We start from the raw sequence: 17,683 nt of genomic DNA, 5'->3' as shown, positions 1-17,683 counted from the left end.
ATGGTGACTGCAGCCATGAAATTAAAAGACACTTGCTCCTTGGAAGAAAATTTATGATCAACCTAGACAACATATTAAAAAGCAGAGACATTACTTTGCCAACAAAAGTCCGTCTAGTCAAGGCTATGGTTTTTCCAGTAGTTATGTATGGATATGAGAGTTGGACTATAAAGAAAGCTGAGTGCCGAAGAATTGATGCTTTTGAACTGTGGGGTTGTAGAAGACTCTTGAGAGTCCTTTGGACTGCAAGGAGATCCAACCAGTCCATCCTAAAGGATATCAGTCCTGAATATTCATTGGAAGAACTGATGCTGAGGCTGAAACTCCAATACATTGGCCACCGATGCGAAGAACTGACTCATTTGAAAAGACCCTGATGCTGGGAAAGATTGAAGGCAAGAGGAGAAGGGGACGACAGAGGATGAGATGGTTGGATGGCATCACCGACTCAATGGACATGAGTTTGAGTCATCTCTGGTTGTTGGTGATGGACGGCAGGCCTGGTGTGCTGCAGTCCATGGTGTTGCAAAGAGCTGGACACAACTGAGCCTCTGAACTGAACTGAGAATAGGCTGGCTCGTTACAGTCCAGAGGGTCACAAAAAATTGAACACAACTTAGTGAAAGGTTGTAGTTGAATCACGTGAATACACTGGGATTCTTGGCCCCCGGAAGAGAAGAATTCAATCCGGGGCCAGAGACGAGGCTTGATCGCTCAGAGCTTTTGTGTAATAAAGTTTTATTAAAGTATAAAGGAGATAGAGAAAGCTTCTGACATAGGCATCCGAAGGGGGCAGAAAGAGTACCCGCTTGCTAGTGTTAACAATGAAGTTATATATTCCAAAGAATGTCTGGAGGTTGTAAAGACCTCATCACACCTACTCCCATAATTTACATTTTAAGATAACAGAATTAGCCAGAAGGTTTAATCCAAAGACTGTCCTCAGGCAGGATACATTATTGTTATATAATCCTAAGGAATGTGGAGAAAGAAAAAAGTTTGTCCTTTCTTCCTCCTTGAGAATTCCAGACCCCTCTCTCCTTGGGGACCCCTAGACTCCCTATCAACCTGCCTAGGACATGACTCTCATTAGCAACTGAACAACAACTCCAATTTGTCTGCCCTCCCTTTTCCCTTTCTAGCAGAACCTCTAAAACCCTCCTCTACATAGTCACTAAATCAAATGTAGGAATCCCATTCCTGTAACCAGGGAGTGTTTGGGGAACAAGCACATAAGGTAGTTCTAACCAATGAAATGAGAGGTGAAATATGCTAAGAGGCTTATAGAAAAAGTTTTTTCACTTTTAATGAGAAACACAGTGACTAAGGTTCCTTTAAAAAATTACTAGTTTCAGATCTGAGGGAGAGAATATATAAAGTAAGTCTGGGAAATCTTGTTTAGTTGGAAAGCAAAAGAGCTTTCAAAGATTAATGGAGCCCTATCCAAAGGATATACAATAGCCATTAGGAAGAATCTCTCCCAGATCAAAATTAGGACAATTTGAAAATCAAAAGAATAAGGATTATAATTGACTGAAAACTTTTGAATATATAAAAATCCTCAAAATAAATGTTTAAAAGAAAGTCAAAACAAACTCAATTGTCACCATTACACCAAAACCTTACTTTGAAAATTAGTAATTAAAAGTTAAGAGTCAACAATTTATCTTGCCTTTCTAGTACTTTAGAGTAACCTAATAAAAAGTCCTGATTGATTCTCCCTTTTTCATAAGACTTTCAGTTAATAAATACCATTTTGTAAAACACTAATCAAATAATTGAGTCAGGCAACTATCCTCAGTGGAAGCTAAAGCCATTAGGTCATAAAAGAAAGTTAAAGGGAAACTGAACAGTTACATTCAGTGCCAAATTTCCAAATCCAAATTATTTACTATTTTGCAAGGGAAAGTGTTGCTATACAATATTGTTTCACAATGGAGAGATCACACTGAAATCCCCTTGTTTTACCATCATTAAGAATGAAGCAATCAGACTCTTAATATGACGGGCTTCCCTGGTGGCTCAGATGGTAAAGCGTCTGCCTGCAATGCGGGAGACCCAGGTTTGATCCCTGGGTCAGGAAGATCCCCTGGAGAAGGAAATGGCAACCCACTCCAGTACTCTTGCCTGGAAAATCCCATGGACGGAGAAGCCTGGTGGGCTATAGTCCATGGGGTCGCAAAGAGTCGGACACGACTGAGTGACATCACTTTTTTCACTTAATATGATGCAGTAAGTACACAACATTGCCTATGAAGTATTCTTTAAAATGCTTAATTCAAATCTATACAACTCTTTAAATCTAACATCCAGTTTACAGAAAATATGGAGGACAGAAAAGTACCTGAAAGAAACAACCAAAGTGAATCTGAGTCATTCTACAGGACCAGAGACTGGGCTCTTCAACATTTCAATTTTACAGGAAAAACAGGAGGGAAGTAATATTCTATAATCACGATTAAAAGAGATTTAGGCGATATAACAATAATATGTAATGAATGTTCCTTGACTGGATTTTGGTTTGAACAAATCAGCCGTAAATGACAGTTTGGGAGAAATTGTGAAATCTGAATATAGACTGGAATATCAGATGCTACTAAGGAATAATTATTCCATTTTAGGCATAATAATAATACAGTGATTAGTTAGGGGAAAATCTTTTGTCAGAGATGTAGTCTCAAGACATTTCATGATGGGAATAATTTAAAATTATTCATCAGAAAAAAAGATGAAGCAAATATGTCAGAATACCAGTGTTTGTATCAGTATGATAGATATGGATAATTTTTATATTATGCTCTCTACTTTTGTGAGCAATTAAACTTTAAACAGTACCCCCAAAAAGTCATGAAGAGTGTCTCTTCTACTGGGTATCACTGGGTCTGCATATGATCCCAGGCATTGGGGCACCTGTCTTCAATGGCATCAAGAGAGCAAGCCTGAAGTGAAAGTTGGAATGTTGAGGATGGAAGAACAGGACAGAAAACCTGCTTCCCTGATGACACTGCTGAACCAATGATTTATCCAACCCTGAGCACCTACTGAGCTTCTTCAAATGGGAGCTAATACAATTTTCTTATTATTTATGCCAGTTTGAATTGGATTCAGTTACACATAGCCAAAAATATTCCAACTAATACAGTTATTGAAAATCAATGTCTGAGTGCCCTCTGCCCATTCCCGTGAATGCTCTTCCTGAAGATCCTCACATGGCTCCCTCCCACACTTCCTTCAGGTCTCTGCTGAAACGTCACTTCTTCAGCAAACCCTAGCTGGATGACTGTGTACAAAACAGCAATCTCTCTTTGTTCAGGGTAAACTTAAAAACTGAAGCTCCTCAGCAAGTTGAAGACTAATCCTAGGATCCATGTTGACTCCACCAACGTGGAAACACCTTAAAACATCCAGAAAAAAATACTATTGTCCTTTGAATTTTCATAACTTTTAAGTTACTCATTTCTTTTATCACTTATTCTATTTCATCCTGTATTATGGGCATTTGTGGACACATCCCTCCCACTAAATTCCTATACCACTGTGCTGAAGCCAGTACATACCAGCTCTTGAGCACCATGCATGCATCTCTAACTCCACTTTCACTAATGTCATATTGGTAGCTTGAAATGGATCACAATGAATGTATTTACACCATGGAAATCAGAAAATGCTACAATTCAGGGCTCCCCACTCCACAGCTGTTATACATTTACCAGCATACCATGTTTCCATATCTTATCCATTTTTATGTTCCTCAGATTACAAATGACAGTGTCTTTCTTTTATTAATTCAGCAAATATTTATTAACAGCCAACTATGTTATTCTGCAGTAGGTAATGACAACCCTCTCCAGTATTCTTGCCTGGGCAATCTCATGGACAGAGGAGCCTGGGGGGGCCACTGTCCACGGGGTCACAAAGAGTTGGACATGACTGAGCACACACACATGCACACAAGTGTGTGGACACATGGAGACATGGAGAGCTGTGCAAATGGTCCCAGCTGTAGGGAGTGCAAAAATGACTAAAATAGATGAAGTCTCTTCCCTTTAGAGCTTATTTTCTAAGGTGGGAAATAGTCAAAAAACAAATAAAGCAAATAAACATATATAATGTATAAAAATCAGGATATAAAAGCAGGGTAAGCAAATAGAAGGAAATCAAGGTTGCTGCTGCTGCTAAGTCACTTCAGTCGTGTCCGACTCTGTGTGACCCCATAGACGGCAGTCCACCAGGCTCCCCCGTCCCTGGGAGGGAGGAGGGAGGAAGGTTCAGGATGGGGAACACCTGTGGCAGATTCATGTTGATAAATGGCAAAACCCATACAATATTGTAAAGTTAAAAAATAAAATAAATTTTAAAAAAAGAACACTGGAGTAGGTTGCCATTTCCTTCTCCAATGCATGAAAGTGAAAAGTGAAAGTGAAGTTGCTCAGTCATGTCCGACTCTTTGCGACCCCATGGACTGCAGCCTACCAGGCTCCTCCATCCATGGGATTCTCCAGGCAAGAGAACTGGAGTGGGTTGCCATTGCCTTCTCCAGAAATCAAGGTTAGGTGAAGAGAAAATGTATTTCCAGTAGAGTGTGACCAAGCTAGGCTTCTCTGAGACTGTGGCATCTGAACAGACCTGAAGGAAATGAGAGTGCGCCATGCAAGTATCTGCAGAAAGAGCATTCGAAGAAGAGGGAACAGAGAGTGCACAGAACCTGAGCTCAAAGCCTTCCAATATGCTAAGTGGCTGCAAGGAAGCCAAAGCACCTAGAACAAAGAGGAAAGGTAGAAAAGAAGGTCATAGAGGTAGCTTGACCAGATCATGTCAGCCTTGGTAGGAATTTCAGATTTCATTTTAAGTGCACTACAAAGCTAATGAAGAGACTGGACTGAGAAAGTGGCATAATGTTTTGTTTTAAAGGGATGATTCTGGATGCCAGACTTTAGGAGAGTAAGAGAAGCAGCAAGGAGACTCGTTAAGAGCTACTGAAGTAATCTAGATGACATCTGGACAAAGAGGACAATCATACTCAGTTGTTAGTTTGAACATGACACAATCGGGTCATTTGCAAGAAGGTGCTATTCACAAAACAGACCTAGAGGAGCTCTTGTAAGAGTTGTAGGCAGATGTGGAGGCGTAAAGATTCTAGGACCCCTGGCTGAGTCCTGGAGCAATGGGGGACAGAGCCTCCTCTTCCACAGACCCCTCCAAGCATGCAGTCCTGCCCCCACTTGGGAAAGGATATAAGCACATATGTACAGGCACACAACAAGGAGAGTTTCCATTCCCCTCTCCCCTTCCCTGCCTTCACTCCTGAGCCATGTCTTGGGTCATCTAAGACTTCTGGACCAAACACTTCAGACTGAGCAATAATGTGCTAATATAAAATTTTCCTTTGGAAGTTGCCAGGAGAGTAGCGGAAAAGGCAATGGCACCCCCCTCCAGTACTCTTGCCTAGAAAATTCCATGGACAGAAGAGCCTGGTATGCTGCAGTCCATGGGGTCGCGAAGAATCGGACACGACTGAGCAACTTCACTTTCACTTTTCACTTTCATGCACTGGAGAAGGAAATGGCAACCCACTCCAGTGTTCTTGCCTGGAGAATCCCAGGGACGGGGAAGCCTGGTAGGGTCGCACAGAGACACGACTGAAGCAACTTAGCAGCAGCAGCAGCAGCAGGAAAGTAGATTTTAAAAGATCTCAGCACAAGGTGAAAAAGAATGTCTATATAATTCAGTCACTCTTCTGTACAGCAGTAGCTAACACAACATTGTAAATCAACTATTCCTCAATTTTAAAAAAAGAAGAGTTCTCATCACAAGAAAAGGAAAATTCATAACTATGAGCGGTTATGGATGTTAACTAGACTAATTATGGTGATCATTCCACAACATATACAACTATCAAATCATTAAGCTATATACCTGAAACTAACATAATGTTACATGTCAATTATATCTCAATTTTAAAAACATTTCCTCGTGAAAGGAGTTCTTTAAAAGTCACAAAAGCCTAAAGGCTAGCATCCTCTAGTAGATAAGGATGGTATATGTGGAGATGGTGAAGGAGAAGTCTGCTCTGGAAGGTAGAATAGACAAACTTGCTAATGGCTTAGATGTGGTTATGTTAATGGGAAAAGAATCAAGGAATTAGACAAAGCAGGTGGATGAATATTTTAGTGCCCTTTACTGAGGTGGGACAGAGAAGGCGATGGCACCCCACTCCAGTACTCTTGCCTGGAAACTCCCATGGATGGAGGAGCCTGGTGGGCTGCAGTCCATGGGGTTGCGAAGAGTCGGACACGACTGGGCAACTTCACTTTCACTTTTCACTTTAATGCATTGGAGAAGGAAATGGCAACCCACTCCAGTGTTCTTGCCTGGAGAATCCCAGGAACAGGGGAGCCTGGTGGGCTGCTATCTATGGGGTCGCACAGAGTCGGACACGAGTAAAGTGACTTAGCAGCAGCAGCAGCAGCAACTGAGGTGGGAAAGGTCGGGTGAATACTATTTAGACAGGTAAATCAAGAGTTCACTTTTGAACATGTTACTTAGAAAATTCTATTATACAATCAAATGCCAATATTGAATAGGTGATTAAATATATGGGTCTGGATTTCAGAGGGTAGGTCAGACCTAGAGAGATATTTAAAAATCAACTAAGTATAGTAACGCCACAGATTAAAGAGAATAAGTACTCTAAATAAACACTTTTTGAGTGAACAAACAACAGCTCAAATAGGATTTGTGCACATATAACCCTAAGGAGATTTTGGCTCTAGATAATAATATGCAGTTTTCTGTAACTTAAGTATTAATTGTACAGGAGTCACCAATAAACAAAAACAATGTGCTTACCTTTGAGGTGCTTATGATAGAATTGAGAAAACAGAAGGAACATCCACACCAATTTTACAAAATTTTTAAAAATCAATAAAGGCATTCTGTAGTGAAAACATAACTATAAACTGACACAATCAACTCTATTTGAGAATTTCAGAATTCAAAGCCTCTGTATAGAGAGATTCTGCATGATGTTTCAGCATTTCAATTCCCTTTCACACAGCAGTTCTCTAGCTTGCCTGCATATTGGAATCACCTGGGGAACTTTTAAAATGACTTAAAATCCCATCCCAGAGATTCTGATTTAATTGGTCCTGGCTTTGGCCTGGACATCAGGATTGTAAAAACCTTCCAGGTGATTCTGATGTGCAGCCAGGGTTGAAAAACACTGCTGAAATCTAAAAGGTTTTTGATCAAAGATGCCGGGCATGTTAACAAGAATTTCTTGATATATGTATAAACATATCTGAGGGAGAAATCCAAACACGTTTGACCAAATGCATTAATAAGGCTGTCATTAAACAGGAAAAATATAAAAAGTCAAACTGTAAAGAGTTCAATCGGTCATATATGTAATTAATCTTTAAACATAAAAAATAAAGACTAATAGAATTGTTTGGTATCTCAAAAATGACTGAGATTTAGTTTATCCGAGACTTTTCTGTTATTTCAATGGCTGTAAAAAAAAATATTGTAACTAACAACAATAGTAACATAAAGAAATAAAAGGTTATGGGGGGAATCTACTAATAGCCAGTGGGAGTTCAATGCAAGTCTCAGTGAACGCAAAGCCAGTGCTATGTGATTACCTAGAGGGATGGGATAGGGAGGTAGGAGAGAGGGAGGTTCAACAGAAAGGGGACATATGTATACCTCATGCTGATTTATGTTGATGTATGGCTTCCCTGATAGCTCAGTTGGTAAAGAATCCACCTGCAGTGCAGGAGACCCCGGTTCAATTCCTGCACCTGGAAGATCTGCTGGAGAAGGGATAGGCTACCCACTCCAGTATTCTTGGGCTTCCCTGGTGGCTCAGCTGGTAAAGAATCTGCCTGCAATGCAGGAGACCTGGGTTCAGTCCCTAGGTTAGGAAGATCCCCTGGAGAAGGGAAAGGCTACCCACTCTAGTATTCTGGCCCAGAGAATTCCATGGACTGTATAGTCCACTGAGGTCGCAGAGAGTCAGACACGACTGAGCAAGTTTCAGTTTCACTTCACTTTCATGGCAAAAACCACCACAATATTGTAAAGTAATTATTCTCTAATTTAAAAAAATAAAATATTTTTTAAAGTTTTAAAAAAAAGGTTACAGGGAGAGTCTACTAATTCTAAGCAATGAGATGAAAGTTGACCTAAATTTTAGAATATTTTTAAAGATAGTTATAGATCTTTCTCAAAATACAATAGATAGAATTACTAATTGTCACTTAATGAAGACATCAGGAAACTTGCTTTTAATAAATAGTGGAGAATTATAATTAATTAGTATATAATCTGTCGACTTTAAAAGTGCCAGAAAACATTTAGAAAGTTTATTCTTGAACATGGCTTGCTTGGTAAAGCAGTTTATATAAAGTGTCATTTCAAATCAGTGGGAGGGAGAAGCTATCTTTTTAATAAATTGCACTAGGATAGCTAACTAAACATAAAGCAAAACATATTAGGTTGAATTCCTAGCTAACACCCTACACCAAAATAATTGATGAAACAAGAGTATAAATATAGAAGAGAAAATAATGAAAGATCTAGAAGGAATTTAACCATTTAACTCAAAAGTAAATTTACTTTTAATTTTGGTATGAGAAAGACCTTTCTTAAAGAGATACAAAAGCCAGAAGTCATAAAGTAAAATATTGATTAAACTGACAACAAAAAATTATTAAATATCAACATGGCAACAAAATATTATAACCAAAAAAAATCAAGAAATAATCAGCAAGGGAAAATATTTTTTAACTATAGGAAACAGCTTCTTTTATTACTTTATGTAATAAAAAAGGTGAATAATAATATAGAAAAATAGGTAGAGCATATGAACAGAAAGCTGAAGAAAAAGAAAATATAATCAAGTTCATAGCAAAATATGCTTTATCTCAGTTCAGTTCAGTTCAGTCGCTCAGTCGTGTCCAACTCTTTGTGACCTCATGAACCACAGCACGCCAGGCCTCCCTGTCCATCACCAACTTCCAGAGTTCACTCAAACTCACCTCCATCGAGTTGGTGATGCCATTCAGCCATCTCATCCTCTGTCGTCCCCTTCTCCTCCTGCCCCCAATCCCTGCCAGCATCAGAGTCTTTTCCAATGAGTCAACTCTTCGCATGAGGTGGCCAAAGTACTAGAGTTTCAGCTTTTGCATCATTTTTTCCAAAGAACACCCAGGACTGATCTCCTTTAGAATGGACTGGTTGGATCTCCTTGCAGTCCAAGGGACTCTCAAGAGTCTTCCCCAACATCACAGTTCAAAAGCATCAATTCTTAGCTGCTCAGCTTTCTTCACAGTCCGATTCTCACATCCATACATGACCACAGGAAAAACCATAGCCTTGACTAGACGGACCTTTGTTGGCAAAGTAATGTCTCGGCTTTTTAATATGCTACCTAGGTTGGTCACAACTTTCCTTCCAAGGAGTAAGCGTCTTTTAATTTCATGGCTGCAGTCACCATCTGCAGTGATTTTGGAGCCCCAAAAAATAAAGTCTGACACTGTTTCCACTGTTTCCCCATCTATTTCCCATGAGGTGATGGGACCAGATGCCATGATCTTCGTTTTCTGAATGTTGAGCTTTAAGCCAACTTTTTCACTCTCCACTTTCACTTTCATCAAGAGGCTTTTTAGTTCCTCTTCACTTTCTGCCATAAGGGTGGTGTCATCTGCATATCTGAGGTTATTGATATTTCTCCCGGCAATCTTGATTCCATCTTATGCTTCTTCCAGTCCAGCGTTTCTCATGATGTACTCTGCATATAAGTTAAATAAGCAGGGTGACAATATACAGCCTTGACGTACTCCTTTTCCTATTGGAACCAGTCTGTTGGTCCATGTCCAGTTCTAACTGTTGCTTCCTGACCTGCATATAGGTTTCTCAAGAAGCAGGTCAGGTGGTCTGGTATTCCCATCTCTTTCAGAATTTTGCACAGTTTATTGTGATCCACACAGTCAAAGGCTGCTTTACCTCAGTATAAATATATTTATAAATATAAATAAAACATCAATGCAACTAATTTAATCTCTGTAAGATTTAAAAAGCTAAAAGTTAGTTAAAATCCAATGTTTTTTTGGTCCAAAATAGGTTACAGTTGGTGTACTTTTCCCAATTCTTTCCAGTAAGTACAGCTAAATACTCTGGACGTTCCATATAATAGAAACATAAGACTCTGAAATGTCGTGAAAAGAAAGCAGACTAGCTAGATTCCTCAGAAACCAAGAAACCACCTAGCAGTAAGTTCTCTAGGTTTTCTTTCTGCTTATTATATCCTGTACTGAGTGCTGGAGAAGCCAATAACCCAGAAATGCCAATAAGCAGAGATAAAAACAGCAGCAAGAAAAACTTGTACTCTCTAGCCAAAGGACAAGGAAAAGGGCAGCCTGACAGAACAGAAAACTTTTAGACAATAACCACCCAGATCTAGAGTAAGACCACAAAGAAAAAAACTGTAAGCCCATCATCCACCACCTCCATCAACAAAGGCTTAATAGGAAGCCTAGATTTTGATGCTTGCCTAGCAGTAACATGGTGCTTCTTTTCCCCAACTGGAGTAATGGTAGAGAACTCTGAGTGGGAAGCTAGGACTTTCATCCCTGCTGGATAATAATAAACCTCATCCTCCTCCCACTGGGGAAGCACACAGGGAGCAATAACAAGGCATTGTGCCCCCTCCTAGCAAGGGATGGGTATCAGTGAAAGCCTAATGGGAAGCCTGAACTTCCACCTCTGCCTAGAATGTCAAAAGAGGCCAAGTGGGGAATGTGGACTTCTACCCTCACATGACAATAATGAGGTAATGCTTGTTCACTTTGCCTGCTTGGAGTCAGAGGAGGCCTGCTAAAACACAAAATTTTATTAAGAACCAAACTCTCGTAAAATGACACCCAAAATGTCCATGATACACCAAGAACAAGAAATATTTCAACTTGAATGACAATAAGACAACCAGCAGACACCAACATTGAATGCCAGAGATGTTAGAGTTACACAACAAGGGTTTAAAGTAGCCATCATAAAAATATAACTATGAACATGCTTGAAACAAATCATAAAAGAGAAAATCTCAGCAATGAAATAAAAGGCATATGAGGAAAGCCAAAGAAAACTTTTAGAGCTAAAAAAAAAAAAACACACACAATAATCTATAAGGAAAAACTCACTGGATGACTTTAAAAGTGGAATGGAAATGACAGAAGAAAGAATTAGTGAACTTGATCATAGTGCTTCCCAGGTTTACTATATCCTTCTACTTCTCTGTATATTCATTCTACTATTTTTGAGTTTGATATTGAAACTCCAACTAAAAATCATAATTTACCTACTTAAAAAATAATTGAACTATCAAGTAGAACTATATGTAACTTTGTTCTGTATTTTCCAGGTCTCCTGTAAATGTGTTATTATATTTTCACAATTAAAAAAAAGTTTTTTTCAAGTTGAAAAAAGAATCAGTGAACTTGAATAAAAGATCTATTATAACAATAGAGAGAAAAGAGACTTAAAATAAATGAACAGAACCTCGGGGACTTGTAGGACTATAAAAAGATCTAATATTTTGATCAATGGTGTCCTAGAAGGAGTGGCAAAGAAGGTGGGACAGAAAAATTATTCAAAGAAAGAGTGGCAGAAATTTTCCCAAATTTAGGAAAATACATAAATCTATATATAGATTTAAGAATCTGAGTGAATCCAAAACAGGATAAACCCAAACAAACCCATGCTTAGGCACATAATAATCAAACTCCTGAAAACTAAAGACAAAGGAAAAAATATTAAAAGCAGAAAGACAGAAACAATACCCAAAGAGAAAAAACTATTTAAATTACAACAGATTTCTCATCAGAAACCATGCAGGGGAGGAGAGCATGCGTCTGACTATAATGGGGTAGAACAAAAAATCTTTGTAGCAATGGAATAGTTCTATATCTTGATTCTGGGGGTGGTTACACAAATATACACATGTGATGAAAGGCATAGAACCATATACATGCATTGTATCAACATCCATTTCCTGGTTTTGATATTTTACTACAGTTATAAAGAAGTAAATGATGGGAGAAATGGTGAGAAAGAAATACACAAATAATGACTTATTATTCTTCTTTATAAAAGTGAAAGTGAAAGTCACTCAGTCCTGTTCAACTCTTTGCAACCCCATGGAATTCTCTGGGCCAGAATACTGGAGTGGGTAGCCTTTCACTTCTCCAGGGGATCTTCCCAACCCAGGGATTGAACCCAGGTCTCCCGCATTGCAGGCAGATTCTTCACCAGCTGAGCCACAAGGGAAACCCAAGAATATTGGAGTGGGTAGCCTATCCATTCTCCAGCGGATCTTCCCAACCCAAGAATTGAACCAGGGTCTCCTGCATTGCAGGTGGATTCTTTACCAAATGAGCTATTAGGGAAGCCCTTGTTTATAATTATTCTTGTTTATAATTGTTATATATTCCTCATGGGTTGACCCTTTTATCATAAAATGTCTTTCTTTGTCTCTAGTAACCATTTTTGGCATAAAATCCATTTTGTCTGGTGTTAGAATAGCCACTATACTAATATTAACATTAGTATGACAAAAATATATGAGTTTTTAACAGCAAAAATATTAAAGTGTATTGTAGGTTTTCTAACATATATTGAAAATATATGACAACAATAGCACAAATGATGAGATGGGTATAGATGGAATTATATTGTTGTAAGCTTCTTACATTATATATGAAGTGATATAATATTAACTTAAGATAGATTGCAATAGGTTAAGGTTGCATATTGAAATCCACAGAGTACCCACTTAAAAAAATAGTACAAAGAGGTATGGTTTTAAAAAGCCAATTGAGAGACTGAATGGAATACTAAAAAAATAAAAGTTTTTTAAAAACTTAGAGACAGGAAAAGAGAAATGAATGAACAATGGCAGAGATACACAGACAAACATCAAGATGATAAATTTAAACCCAAACATATTTAAAAATACATTAAATAAAAATTAACTAAACACTCCAATTAGACAGAGGTTGCCAGACTAGATTTTTTTAAAAAGCAAGATCCACCTATACAGTATTTGTAAGAAATACTTAAATATATAGACACAAATAGTAAAAAAAAAAACTAGGAAAAGATAGATCACACAAACACTAAGCTATATCAAACCCAGACAAAGTGAATTTCAAGACAAAGAGTTCTGCTAAAGGTAAAAAGGTTCATTTCACAATGATAAAAAGGATATTCATCAAGGAGACACAATTTTAAATTGCTATGCATTTAATAAGAGAACTTCAAACTATATGAAGCGAACACTAAGCAAACTAAGAGGAGAGAAAATATAAATTACCAATGTCAGCTACATAATCATAGTTGCAGTTTTAACACCTCTCTCTCTATGACTCTATCTCTCTGTCTCTGTCTATGTACCTGTCAGTAATAGACACAATGAAGGAAATAAGTAAAGGCATAGAAGACTTCAACAATACTATCAACCAAATAGATCTAATTAACACATCTAGTATATACAAAGCTGCATTCAACAAATGCAGATAATTCAAGGGCAGAGGTAACATTCACCATGATATGCTGTGTGACAAAGCCAGTTTTAATATGCCTTTCAATAGATAAAATCAAATATAATTTATTTTCTGAATTAATTTTAAAATGAGTAACAAAGAGATACAAAGGAATCTACAAATATTTGGAAATTAAGCCACAACTTCTAAAGAAGCCATAGGTGAAAAGTAATCACACAAAATTAGAAAATATTTTTAACTATATGATAATGAAAACACAACATATCAAAATTTTTACAATTTATCTAAAGCAGTATTTAGAAAGAAACTTACAGCTTTAAAATGCTTATATTAGGAAAAAAAGAAAATGTCCACCTTAGGATGCTAGACTTAAAAAGGAGCATACAAAACCCAAAGTAAGTTTAAGACAGAAACTAATAAAAATAAAAAGGGAAATAAATAGAAAACAGAAAAACAAAAGCTAAATACTGGCTTCTACATGGTTAATAAATTGATAAACCTCTAGGTAGCTAATGAAGAAAAATGAGGGAAAATATAAATTACCAATGTCAGGGATGAAAGTGAAAACATTACTGCAGATACTACAACAGGTATTACAATGTAATAAGGGAATATTTGCCTTTTCATACTGTTCACGGGATTCTCAGGAACCATAGTCAAAGCTATGGTTTTTACAGTAGTCAGGTACAGATGTGAGAGTTGGACCATTAAGAAGGCTGAGCACTGAAGAATTGATGTTTTTGAATTGTGGTGGCTGAAAAGACTCTTGAGAGTGCCTTGGATGGCAAGGAGATCAAAGCAGTCAATCCTAAAGGAGATCAACCCTGAATACTCATTAGAAGGACAGGTGCTGAAGCTGAAGCTCCAATACTTTGGTCACCTGATGCAAAGAGCTGATTCATTGGAAAAGACCCTGATGCTGGGAAAGACTGAAGGCAGTAGGAGAAGGGGGCAACAGAGGATGAGATGGTTGGATGGCATCACTGACTCAATGGACATGAAAGTAAGAAAATGCTAGTTGCTTAGTGTATCTGACTCTTTGTGACCCCACAGACTGTAGCCTGGCAGGCTCCTCTGTCCATGGGATTTCCCAGGCAAGAATACTGGAGCAGGTTGCCATTTCCTTCTCCAGGGGATCTTCCTGATCCAGGGATCGAACTCGAGTCTCCAGCATTACAGGCAGATTCTCTACCATCTGAGCCACCAGGGAAGCCCCAATGGACAGGAGCTTGAGCAAATTCCCAGAGACAGTGGAGGACAGCAGAGGCTGGCGTGTTGCAGTCCACTGAGTCACAAAGAGTCGAACACAACTGAGCAACTGAACAACAAGGGACTATTTGAATAACTTTATGCCAATAAATTTGACAACATAAATGAACAAAATTCCTTGAGAAACAAAAGAAAATTTATCATTTATAAAGCCTAACAAATTGAAAACCTGAATAGCCTTGTATCTTTTAAAGAAACTACAAACTTTTCTACAAAGGAAACTGAAAGCAAGTTTGGCTTCACCTGTGGGTGCATTGGAGAAGGAAATGGCAACCCACTCCAGTATTCTTGCCTGGGGAATCCCAGGGACAGGGGAGCCTGGTGGGCTGCCGTCTATGGGGTCACACAGAGTCGGACACGACTGAAGTGACTTAGCAGTAGCAGTGGATCCCATCAAACATTTAAGAAAGAATTACAGCAATCCTCCACAAAATCTTTCAGAAAACTTGGTGTTACTAAACCAAATTCGGGTCTGCTCATGCAGTACACAGCAATGCCAATCTATGGACAACCAGGTGATGGTGAAGGAAAGTATAGTAGTTGCTGAAGAGTGTCAAGCAAGGAGAATGTGCAGTTCAATCTGAACACCTGAATGGTTTTTAGGCTGTTTTGTTTTGTTTTGTTGGAGTTTTAGTGATATAGAATTTTATTATTTTCCGTTGACCAATCATGATACAATGGTACTAAGCAAATGAGAGTTACATAATCACAATAGTAAAAGATGTTTATCAGTTTTCACAATCAACAGCCAGACAAAAATAACAGATAATTACAACTGCAAGCCATAAAGAAAGCATGATCAACCTAACAATATAAAATAATTACATACAATTTGGGAAGTTAAGTAGAGTGAGGAGGTAAGTGAAAGTGAAGTGCACATATACAAATGTTCTCATCAGCCCAGCCAGTCTATATCTTTTGGTTGGTGCATTTAATCCATTTACATTTAAGGTAATTATCAATATGCATGACCCTATTAACATTTTCTTTGCCAACAAAGGTCCGTCTACTCAAAGCTATGGTTTTTCCAGTAGTCATGTACAGATGTGAGAGTTGGACTATAAAGAAAGCTGAGTGCCGAAGAACTGGTGCTTTTGAACTGTGGGGTTGGAGAAGACTCTTGAGAGTCCCTTGGACTGCAAGGAGATCCACCCAGTCCATCCTAAAGGAAATCAGTCCTGAATATTCATTGGAAGGACTGATCCTAAAGCTGAAACTCCAATACTTTGGCCACCTGATGCCAAGAACTGACTCATTTGAAAAGACTCTGATGCTGGTAAAGATTGAAGGCAGGAGGAGAAGGGGATGACAGAGGATGAGATAGTTGGATGGCATCACTGACTCAATGGACATGAGTTTGAGTAAATTCTGGGAGCTGGTGATGGACAGGGAGGCCTGGTGTGCTTCAGTCCATGGGGTCGCAAAGAGTAGGACACAACTGAGCGACAGAACTAAACTGAACTGATTAACATTTTCTTAGTTGTTCTGTGTTGGTCTTTTCCTTCTCTAGTGTTTTCTGCCTAGAGAAGTTCCTTCAGCATTCATTGTAAGGCTGGTTTGGTGGTGCTGAATTCTCTTAACTTGTGTATGTCTGAAAACCTTTTGATATCTCCATCAAGTATGAATGACAGTTTTGCTGAATAGAGTATTCTTTGTTGTAGGTTCTTCCCTTTCACCATTTTACATATATCATGCCATCCCCTTCTGGCCTGTAGAGTCTCTGCTGAGAAATCAGCTGACAATCTTATGGGAATTCCCTTGGATGTCATTTGCTCTTTTTCCCTTGTTGCACTTAATATTGTATCTTTGTCCCTAATTTTTGTTATTTTGATTAATATGTATGTCAGTGGGTTCCTGCTTGGGTTTATCCTGCTGCTTTCAGGGTGTTTTTAAAGACAGTGTTATGAGAAACGATACCAAGGGAACATTTCATGCAGAGATGGGCACAATAAAGGAAGGAAACGATACGGATCTCACAGAAGCAGAAGATATTAAGAAGAGGTGGCAAGAATACACAGAAGGACTATACAAAAAAGATCTTCATGACCCACATAACAATGATGGTGTGATCACTCACCTAGAGCCAGACATCTTTGACTGTGAAATCAAGTGGTCCATAGGAAGCATCACTATGAACAAAGCTCTTGGGGGTGATGAGCTATTTTAAATCCTAAAAGATGATGCTGTTAAAGTGTTGCACTCAGCATGCCAACAAATTTGGAAAACTCAGCAGTGGCCACAGGACTGGAAAAGGTCAGTTTTCATTCCAGTCCCAAAGAAGGGCAACGCCAAAGAATGTTCAAATTACTGCACAGTTGCACTCATTGCACATATTAGCAGAGTAATGCTCAAAATTCCCCAAGTGAGGCTTCAACATTACATGAACCAAGAACTTCCAGATGTTCAAGCTGGATTTAGAAAACGCAGAGGAACTGGAGTTCAAATCGTTAATGTCCATTGGACCATAGAAAAAGCAAGAGAAACATTCCATAAAAACATCTACTTCTGCTTCATTGACTACACTAAAGCCTTTGACTCTGTGGATCATAACAAACTGTGGAAAATTCTTAAACACATGGGAATACCAGACCACCTTACCTGCCTCCTGAGAAATCTGTATAATCATAAGGGATTGATCTAGGTCATACCTGAATGGTCTAGTGGTTTTCCCTACTTTCTTCAATTTAAGTCTGAATTTGGCAATAAGGAGTTCATGATCTGAGCCACAGTCAGCTCCCGGTCTTGTTTTTGCTGACTGTATAGAGCTTCTCCATCTTTGGCTGCAAAGAATATAATCAGTCTGATTTTGGTATTGACCATCTGGTGATGTCCATTTGTAGAGTCTTCTCTTG

The sequence above is a fragment of the Bos javanicus genome, chromosome X (assembly GCF_032452875.1).
Source record: "Bos javanicus breed banteng chromosome X, ARS-OSU_banteng_1.0, whole genome shotgun sequence".
NCBI classification, from domain to species: domain Eukaryota; kingdom Metazoa; phylum Chordata; class Mammalia; order Artiodactyla; family Bovidae; genus Bos; species Bos javanicus.
This window is presented reverse-complemented; position numbering follows the sequence as displayed.